This window comes from Aegilops tauschii, chromosome 4 (assembly GCF_002575655.3).
Source record: "Aegilops tauschii subsp. strangulata cultivar AL8/78 chromosome 4, Aet v6.0, whole genome shotgun sequence".
NCBI classification, from domain to species: Eukaryota; Viridiplantae; Streptophyta; class Magnoliopsida; order Poales; family Poaceae; genus Aegilops; species Aegilops tauschii.
Window position 1 is genome coordinate 280,732,128 of NC_053038.3, and position 10,461 is coordinate 280,742,588.

At 42.7% G+C, this 10,461-nt stretch overlaps 1 long non-coding RNA gene across 1 annotated transcript; it reads right to left on the reverse strand.

Moving 5' to 3' along the window:
• Positions 1-1,322: 1,322 nt before the first annotated feature.
• On the reverse strand, positions 1,323-2,462 carry LOC141021508 (uncharacterized). Its single transcript, XR_012182827.1, has 3 exons — positions 1,779-2,462; positions 1,470-1,670; positions 1,323-1,391 (listed from the first exon to the last, which is right to left on the reverse strand). It is a non-coding gene; the product is annotated as an uncharacterized lncRNA (long non-coding RNA).
• Positions 2,463-10,461: the final 7,999 nt, after the last annotated feature.

The following is a 10,461-nucleotide window of genomic DNA, read 5'->3' on the forward strand; positions in this document are numbered from 1 at the left end:
TAAGATAAACCTACACTATACAAAAATAGCGTCGTAATTACTGCAGCCTGAGGCAGCATCATAAATGTTGTATCACAACAAAATAAATTCCAACCATACAACAAAATGCCTGTTGGCATAAAGTTTACAGTCCTTCCAGATAAAAGCACCATCAGATGTATAGAAGCACAGATCATTTGACCTGAGTGCTAATGTTTCAGGCTGTAGAATCTGATGGAGCAGCACGATCTCCACCTTTTTTCCGCCATTGCTCTTGAACAACGAAGCGAATGTCTGATAGTCTGGTTTCAAAACCATTCATATCTTGACGACATTTCTCAACCACTATTCTTGTTTCCGAAACAACGTCCATTAGGGATTGGACTTGTGTCTGGAGCACAGATATATCACTCTGTCTAGCAGGAAGATTTTGTTCAGTAGGCAATTTGGATGAGGTTACCTTGACAACCAACCCAGAATTACGCAGGAAGGTGCTTTTTGCACTGTTAGTGGAGAGATACTGACGCACTGCAGCAAGAGGTGACATTGTGCCTGTAGTAGCCTCGTCACCTTCAGGTGGTTGTGGCTATTCAATCATTTGTTCCATAGCTTCCTAAAAGTTTGAACTTGTAGATTAGTGTACCAGATAAGTTACTAATGAGACAAAAACAAACAAAGTAGGTTAAACGTTTATACATAACTTATTTTGGTGAACTACTGTAATACATTAGCATGTATTGTAGTGCCAACTACATAATAAAATCACTTTCGGAACATATGTCCATGTAGCATGCCTACTGTATTGTCTATTTCCTCACATTCATTGACATCTAAGGATAAAGAGACATGGTTTAAAGTAGGATGAACATAGTATGACATCATTCATATCATGGGCAAACAGATATAAAACAAATAGGCTATTTTATCATTGTGTGCGCACGTGAACATAACAACTAGATTACAGATCAAGACCAAAAGAATATCCTTCATCTCTTTTAAACCATGTAAGGTGAAATTATACGTTAAGACAACTGTGAATAAAAGTGAACAGAGTAACTGACATTGGCTGCAAACCAAGTAGTTAAATGAACACATCACAGTACCAATCAGTTCAAGGCAGGAGGAGTAAGGACTTACAACAGCGGCTTGAACTGGTGTGCTCATGCCCTTCATCTTGCTGGTGTGGCAATCCTTGAAGATTTGCACTGCATTCGGTTCAGGTTCTTTTTGGTCCGCACGGGCTTTCCTCTGTATTTGGAACAAGTCAATATAGATACGATAATATGGCACAAAAAAAGAAGGAAGTAGCAGCTATTTACAAGAGCCTCGTAGTGTGCAATATAGCTACGAGATCCTATTGTCTGTTGGAATTTCACTTTAGAACGGTTGGTTTTGTTCTTCAAACAGTTAGCCTAGAAGAAGATACACTTGTAAGGCACATACATAAATACAAGTTCAATATGTGGTCTGATCAAACACATATAGCCTACCTGATACTTTGGATCAGACCAGTGTTTAACGAGGGCTGTCCAGTCTTCATCTGTAATATATTCCACTGGAGATGTTTGGGCTATTTCATTGTTAGCCTTGCCTTCAAAGTGAGATTTTCTAAGGTGGTACCGATATTGTCGCAGAGCAGACTGAAAAACATGAGTGCATGCTTGTTTAGTTGCATCTTCTTTCGGATCCAACTTGAACCTCATCAGTTGAAAAAGAATGTGAGTCTTATTAGGAGGAAGCTAGAAAGTATGGGACAGAGCAAGACAATATTACTAATTGCGATGAATAACATTACTTACGGATAAATGGTCAAGGAAGGTGTTAAACTGGGTATTGTCTTTCTCATTCCTGTACTGGATCCACGTTGGGAGGATACGTGCATGACACCTAACGGCAACGGCTGCCTCTGATACTAACTTGGCTGACTGTAGCATCACGTGGCCTTTTTAAACCTGCCTCAAATGGATCTCCATTCTTCCTCCTTTAGATTTTGTTAATCTATCAAGCATTATCCCTGATGTCTGTTTCCGCTTGCGCCATGGTGCTAGTTCAACAACGAATATGGAAAGTGTTAGTGTACATCAAACTGTGAGAGTACATATAAAGGAGCATGCAACTGCAACTTGACTCGGTCAGGTACCGTCTTGGTGTTGATGCTCATGAGGTTCATCTGATCTTGCCAAGTCATGTTGTGTCAGCAGTGCTTCGGAAGTAGTGTTAGGTGTGAAAGCAGCTTGGGAACTGGCCAGTTCCGGAGCAAACGAACGAGTAACTGGTTGAGATGCTGGTACAGTTGAAGCGGATGCTGCAGCTGGTGGAGCAGGTGATACAGTGTTTGTAGATTTAGCCGGTGGACTTGGACCTTCTACTGCACTATAAGTACCAGCAGAATCTCGACGGCAGAACCTTTTCCGTTTCACCCGACGAGTAACAGCACTCCCTACTATATTATTTTCCTTGCTCTTTTTTGACTTTGCCATGTCAAGCTGTAGCCACAACACAAAAGAATAAAATCACTCTTCAGAACTCATTGATGCATGATACAGACAAGCAATACTTTGATGTAAGACAATCGTATGAGGATGGAATATGTAAGAAAAACAGGACTGCATGACATATTCACAGCTACGATGTGCAAACTAAGCAGAAGGATTTTCAAGAAAATAGAAGTAATGCAAGCTAGACACCATATGAAAGATGCAACCAATATTACTCTGCCAAGTTAAAAGTGTCTTGTCATAAGTGGCAATTCGAAAAATTAGAAGTAGTACAACGTAGAAATAAATGCAAGATGCAACCACTATCAAACTGCCATGTTAAAAGCGTCCAATCATGAGTGACTGATGCGGGATACACAACAGCAGTACTTTGATGTAAGAACATGGTATGATAGATAGATGCAGTGTATTCTAGACACAGAAAGCCATGTCATATGCACATGTATAACGTATAAACTCAGCAGGTGCAATTTAATAAAAATAGAAGAAATACAGGCTAGAAAACATATGCAACATGAAACCAATTATCACACTGTCAACTTAGAGCAAGCACCTGCGATGGTGGAGTATGGGAGATGAACTCATCATGTAGACTTGGGACTTCAACTTCATTAGCAGTAGCAGTGGCAAATCTAGAGAGTCTCTGTTTGCGTCGGTGCGGAGGACCACCAACATCCCCTAACTTACTCTTTTCCTTCCTATTTTCTGATATTGCCTTATGAAGTCAAAACCACAAGAAGATGAATAAAATTAGCTCTGCATAACTGGTTGATGCATGATACAGACGAACACTACTTTGATGTAAGGCAAGCGCAGGATATGAGGATGGAATATATACAAAAAAAGACAGCGTTTCATATTCACACGTATGATAGGAGGATGGAATATGTATGAAAAAACAGTAAGCGGAAAGCATTTCAACAAAATTAGAAGAAATGAAAGCTAGGCACCATATGAACATGCAACCAATATCACTCTATCAGGTAAAAAGTGTCTCGTCGTAAGTGCCATTTCAAGAAATTAGAAGCAGTACAAGCTAGAAGACAATGCAAGATGCAACCTACATCACAGTCCCAAGTTAAATGTGTCTTATGGGTAAGTGATCGTTGCAGGTATAAGTTGTAAGCTACACAGATGCAATTCAACATAATCAGAAGCAATACAAACTAGACATCATACGGAAAACGCAACCACGTATAACAGTTCCAAGTAAGAGCAAGCACCTGTGATGGTGGAGTAGGGGAGATGTGCTCATCATGTACACGTATGTTCTAGAAACAGGAACACGAGTCATATTCACAGGCATTATGTGTAAAGTAAGCAGATGCAATTCAAGTTAGAAGCAATACAAGCTAGACATCATACGCAACATGCAACCACATATAATAGTGTCAAGTTAGAGCAAGCACCTGTGATGGTGGAGTAGGGGAGATGTGCTCATCATCTACACAGCTACGCTGACTGTCCAGCCTTGTGTTGTCTTGCGAATCTTGTTGGGAGGATGGCGGAGTAGAATCTGTAGAGACCCCCTGTTTGAGTTGCTCCGAAGGACCACCATCATCCACTGCCGGACTAATTTCCTTCAGATGTAATGATTTTTCATTGTGAAGTCAAACCGATAAGAAAAAGGAATAAAATTCGCTCTTCAGAACTCATTCATGCATGATACTGACGAACACTACTCGGACGGAAGGCAAACACACGATGCGAGGATGGAATATGTATGAAAAACGGGATGGTGTGACATATTCACACCTATGATGTGGTAACTAAGCAGAAGGCATTTCAACAAATTAGAAGCACTGCAAGCTAGACACCATATGAAAGATGCAACCAATATCACTTTGCCAAGTTCAAATTGTATGGCGTTTCAACAAATTAGAAGCAGTACATGCTAGAAATCATATGCAAGACACAACCAATATCACATTGGCGACTTAAAGGTGCCTTATCATAAGTGACTGATGCGGGATATGCAAGAATAGTAGTCTGATGTAGAAACAGGAACACATGTCATATTCACAGGCATTATGTGTAAAGTAAGCAGATGCAATTCAACAAAGTTAGAAGCAATACAAGCTAGACATCATACGCAACATGCAACCACATATAATAGTGCCAAGTTAGAGAAAGCACCTGTGATGGTGGAGTAGGGGATATGTGCTCATCATCTACACAGCTACGTTGACTGTCTAGCCTTGCGTTGTCTTGCAAATCTTATTTGGAGGATGGCGGAGTAGAATCTGTAGAGAACCTCCGTTTCAGTTGCTCGGAAGGACCACCATCATCCAATGCCTTGCCAATTTCCTTCAGCTTTATTGATTTTGCATTGTGAGGTCATACCGACAAGAAAAAGGAATATCATTCGCTCTTCAGAACTCATTCATGCATGATACTGACGAACACTACTCTGATGAAAGGCAAAGTCATGATACGAGGATGGAATATGTACGAAAAAATGGATGGCTTGACATATTCACACCTATGATGTGGTAACTAAGCAGAAGGCACTTCAACAAATTAGAAACACTGCAAGACACCATATGGAAGGTGCAATCAATATCACTCTGCCAAGTTAAAACTGTCTTGTCATAGGTGGCGTTCATCAAACTAGAAGCAATACATGCTAGAAATCATATTCAAGACGCAAACCAATATCACACTGCCAACTTAAAGGTGTCCCATCATAAGTGACTAATGCAGGATACACAAGAAGAGTAGTTTCATGTAAGAACATGGTGTGATAGACAGATATAGTATGTACCAAAAACAGGAAAGCGTGTCATATTCACATGTATCATGTGTAAGCTAAGCAGATGCAATTTATACTAACTAGGAGCAATACGAGCTAGACACCATATGCAACATGCAACCAGATATCACACTGCCAAGTTAGAGCAAGCACCTTGGATGGTGGAGTAGGGGAGCGGAGACTTGGACCTTGTAATGCACTATCAGTACAAGGAGAATCGGTACAGATGCTCCGTTTACGTTGCTGCAGAGGACCACCATCATCGCCTTCCTTACTCTTTTCCTTCGTCTTTCTTGATTTTGCCTTGTAAAGTCAAACCCACAAGAAAAAGGAATAAAATTTGCTCTTTAGAACTCATTGATGCATGATACTGACGAACACTACTTTCATGTAAGGCAGCCGCATGATAGGAGGATGGAATATGTATGAAAAACAGGACGGCGTGACATATTGACATGTATGATGTATAAAGTGTAAACTAAGCACAAGGTGCTTGAACTTGTTAGAATCGATGCAAGCTAGAAACCATATGAAAGATGAAACCAATATCACTCTGCCAAATTAAAAGGGTGCCCTAACAAATGTATTTGACCAAATTAGAAGCAATACATGGCAACTGGCTAGAAATAATATGCAATATGCAACGAATAAAGGTGACTCATCGTAAGTGATTGATGCAGGATACAGAAGAGAGGTAGTTTCATGTAAGAACAAGGTTAACACATAGATGTAGTGTGTACCAAAAATAGGAAGGCATGTCCTATTCACAGGTATAGTGTGTAAACTAAGCAGATGCAATTTACCCTAATTAGAAGCATTACAAGCTAGACACCGTATGCAACATGCAACCATATATCACACTGCGAAGTTAGAGCAAGCACCTGTGATTGTGGTGTAGGGGAAGTGCGGTCTTCAGGTACAGAGCTACGTTCAATATCTTCATTTAGGCTTGTTGTTTCTTGAGAATCATGTGGAGAGGATGAAATTGCATTCTTTATAAGAGTATTGCGTCTCATATTAACCCATGCGTGTGACTGTCTCATCATAAGCGATAGACACAGGATACACAAGAACAGTAGTTTGATGTAAGAACATGGTGTGATAGGCAGATGTAGTATGTACCAAAAACAGGAAGGCGTGTCATATTCACATGTATAATGTGTAAGCTAAGGAGATGCAATTTAACAAATTAGGAGCATTGATGAGGGATACACAAGAAAAGTAGTTTGATGTAAGAACATGGTTAATAGAAAGACGTAGTATGTACCAAAAACAGGAAGGCATGTCATATTCACAGGTATAATGTGTTAACTAAGCAGATGCAATTTACCCTAATTAGACACCATATGCAACATGCAACCACATATCACACTGCCAAGTAAGAGCAAGCACTTGCGATGGTGGTGTGGGGGAATTGCGGTGATCAACTAGAGAGCTACGTTGACTATCTTCATTTAGCCTTGCTGTTTCTTGAGAATCATGTGGGGAGGATGACACTGCACTCTTTAAACGAGTAGGGCGTCTCACAGTAACCCACTCGGGTGACTGTCTCATCATAAGTGATTGACGAGGGATACAAAAGAGCATTAGTTTGATGTACGAACATGGTTAATAGACATATGTAGTATGTATCAAAAACAGGAAGGCATGTCATTATCAAAGGTATAATGTGTAAAGTAAGCAGATGCAATTTAACCAAATTGGAAGCAATACAAGCTAGACACCATATGCAACATGCAACCGCATTTGACAGCGCAAAGTTAAAGAAAGCACCTGGGATGGTTGTGTGTGGCAATTGAGATCATCAACTGCAGAGCTACGTTTACTGTCTCCAACTGCTGACACTGCACCCATTAGAGCGCTGAAACGCTTAGTGCTTATCTTCGAATTACACTGGAGCGACTTTTGTCTTTTCTTTTCTGCATTCATCAACACTGCGTCAGAGTCTGAAATACCCATGCATAAAAAACAATAGTGTGAGTATGGGTGAAGTGTGTGCACAATTAGTATAGTGTAAAGGTAGCAGATAGCAGGTCGGTGAGAAATAAATGATGGGAGACATGTGATAGCTCTACAACATGCATGGCACACTAAATTACTACAGGATTCTATGAAAATAACGGTCAACTGAAAGCAAATAGGTCAGTCCATTTTTTCTGCACCGTCCGATGTACAAAGAACGGGCAGATCGCCTTCATCTACCTCCAGCCAGTCAGTGTTGACGATCTTCCTCGAAACGCCAGCGACCACCAACCCAGTATTCCTCCCCTGCCTGCGCCCTCCCCTCGACCTCACCGCACCGCCGTGCTTGGCACCCCCCCCCCCGGCCATCCATTCAAGCCCCGCCGACCTCCAGATCGGGCGCAAGCAGCTCCTGCGCCCCACACGCCTATGATAGACACCGATGCGCCGCTTCCCCGGGGAACAGGCGGACTAGGTGCTCCGTGCGCCTAAGCGGGTGCTGCTTCTTTTAATTGCGGTTCGACTGACCCTGAATTGAAATCCAGGAGGGCTACTGACCTCTAGCAAAGGTGAAACAGTAAAAGGGAGGAAACCTTGTGCATTTAGTATCACGAAGAAGATGCAGTAAGAAGCGCTCAACTAGTTTCTTTCATGGGATGAATACGGTGTGAGCGAAGACGTAAGATTTGCACGAATAAGGGAAGAGGAGTACCTCTTTCTGCTGGCAGTGCTGTGTCCTCCTTCTGTTTTTCTGACGATCTTCTTGTTGTTCGCCGGAAACCAGAAGTTGTGGAGGACGGTGCAGCCTTGGACGAACCCATGGCCAAGTTGTTGAGTGTGGTGCGGCGGCCGTCTGTCGGCGGCGGGGAAGCAGATCCGAGGCGGCGAATGACGGCGTAGCGGGAACAGCTCCGGTGCGGTGGACGGTTGCGACAGTGGAGCCGCAGCAGTGAGAAGCAGGACGGCGTGGTCGGAGTGGTTCTGGTACGGCGCACGTCGGCGTCGGCGTCGTGGAGGCAGCTCTGCCTCGGCTTCAGCTGCTAAGTCCTTGAGGGCGTTGCGGTTGCGGTTGCATTGGACGACGACGTCGGGGTACCGGCTCCGGCGTGATGGAGGAGGGCGGCGGTGGATTGGCCGCTATGGGGTGGAGGACGGAGGAGGCTGGGGTTTCGCGGCTGGTGGAGAGGGCGTTTTCGCGCCCATGGAGTATGAATGGGGAAACGGAGGGAGGCGGGGAACTAAGGGGGAACAATGTTTCGGTTTGAGACGCGCTTGTTTGAAATTTGGGGAAAGTTACAAACTTTGCCCCCATCTAAAATTTCGGACATATTGCGCGTTGGGGGTAGGACAGTCATGTCAGGTGTCCCAAATGTGGGCGGGATAGATTTCGGCCGAGCGCATGGATAGGCGCCCACGGCGTATGAATGCTTCTCGGAGGCGGTTGAGACTGGCGTCTTGGTGAAGTTACAACCCTACCCTGGTTTAGACCTTTGGACATCGGGCCGATAGGCTACATGGGCCAGAGTCAGGACAGTAATTTTCTACCACCAAAACATTAGTCTCGCGCGGTTTCGGGTGACCAGAGGCCTATTTGGTGCTTCGTTCAATATTTGGGAGGAGAAGCATTAATGTTTTCGGTTCTCTTGAATTGAACTTTCAGGATTTGTCAAACTTCACAAATCTTTACTCTTGAAAATCCTAAAGCTATGATTATTTTGGAATGGAGGGGGTACATTTGAATATACATTGTACACGAGTATATATTAAAAAATATGCAACTTACCTCAGTTCATGCATGGTTCCAGATATAATCTCCTTGGTTGCAAAAAAAAGTTAGATATGCGTATGAATATATATAGCATGTTCAAACTCACAACAAAGATTGATGCCCCCTTTTACATCTGATTTACAAATGCCATTATCTCGGGTTCAAATAGATGAATGCACTTCCTATGAATTCGAATCTTCGAAACCCTCTTTATGTTGAATTCGACATGTATTCTATTTCGTAGCTAGCAATTTGGAATGTATCCATGCAAGTGACAAATGTATAAAGTGCTTCACACTAACAACATGGAGTGCACTAATTAATGTTTATATATGAATTGCAAAAGCATCAATTGCATGTATTTCAATCCGCTCTCACTCTATGGATCGATAATATGAAATAAACACATGCACATGCTAGAATTCAATAGAGTATGGGTGTCTGATAGACCGATTTTCGTCCATACGCAATTTGCAAAATTCATGATCTCATCCAAAAATAATAATGCCATTTATATTTTAATTTAATGCGTAGAACCGCCTTTTACACGTAGATGCACTATGCCTCGCCCCGTTTTCACAAACGCGTTATATATCTCTCTATCTAACGCATAAGTGCACACACTTTATATGCATCGGCATTTCTCTTTCACACATGCTCACAACCTCTCTCAGGGTGTCGGGGTGTCTCACGCACATGCTCTCTCTGTTTCTCTCTCTCTCTTTCTGACTACTATGTACCACTCTTTTCACTAATCTCAGTTGGAAAACACTATTTCTCTCACATGCATATATACACATGCACGGTCTCTACTAGCCCTCTATACGCACATATATGTGCCTATGTGTCTCCCGCACGCACATTATCTTTAGGCCTCTCTCGCACACATTGCCCCACCCCCCGACACACCTCTCTCTTAGTAGTTGGGAGATATGATTTCATCATATCATTCGGTAGGATATCCCTGGCTGTTAGGCTGGATGGTAATACGAGGCAAAGTTTTACCCTAGTTCGGATCGGACCCTTGCAGTTGAAGAAAGAGCCTACTCCTGGTACTGTATATTAGTGATAGGGGTGTGTACAAAGTACACGTGAATACCAGGCATTGTGCGTGTGTGTATACTATCGATGAACTAGCCCCCAAGCTTGTATAACATACTAACGGCCTAGGGTTACAAATCATATATAGTCGGCTTATCACCAGTGGGGATAGAGTCCTCCGCGACTCTGGTAGCTTCATGTTGTACGCCGAGTCCTCCACATGGGTCTTCGTATAACACGTCTCGGTCCAACCTATATGTGGCGCAGGATGGAACCGACCCATGAGTCTTCATGTTGACCCACCACAACTAGAAATGATGTGCCCACCACACCACACACGCAATCGGCCACTAAGAAAATAAGCATATACAATAGTACAACGGTATCTAGCTCACGATACGTCCCCATATTTTGTTGATGACACTGACGGACTTTGCATTTGATGCGTGCTCCGTATTTTG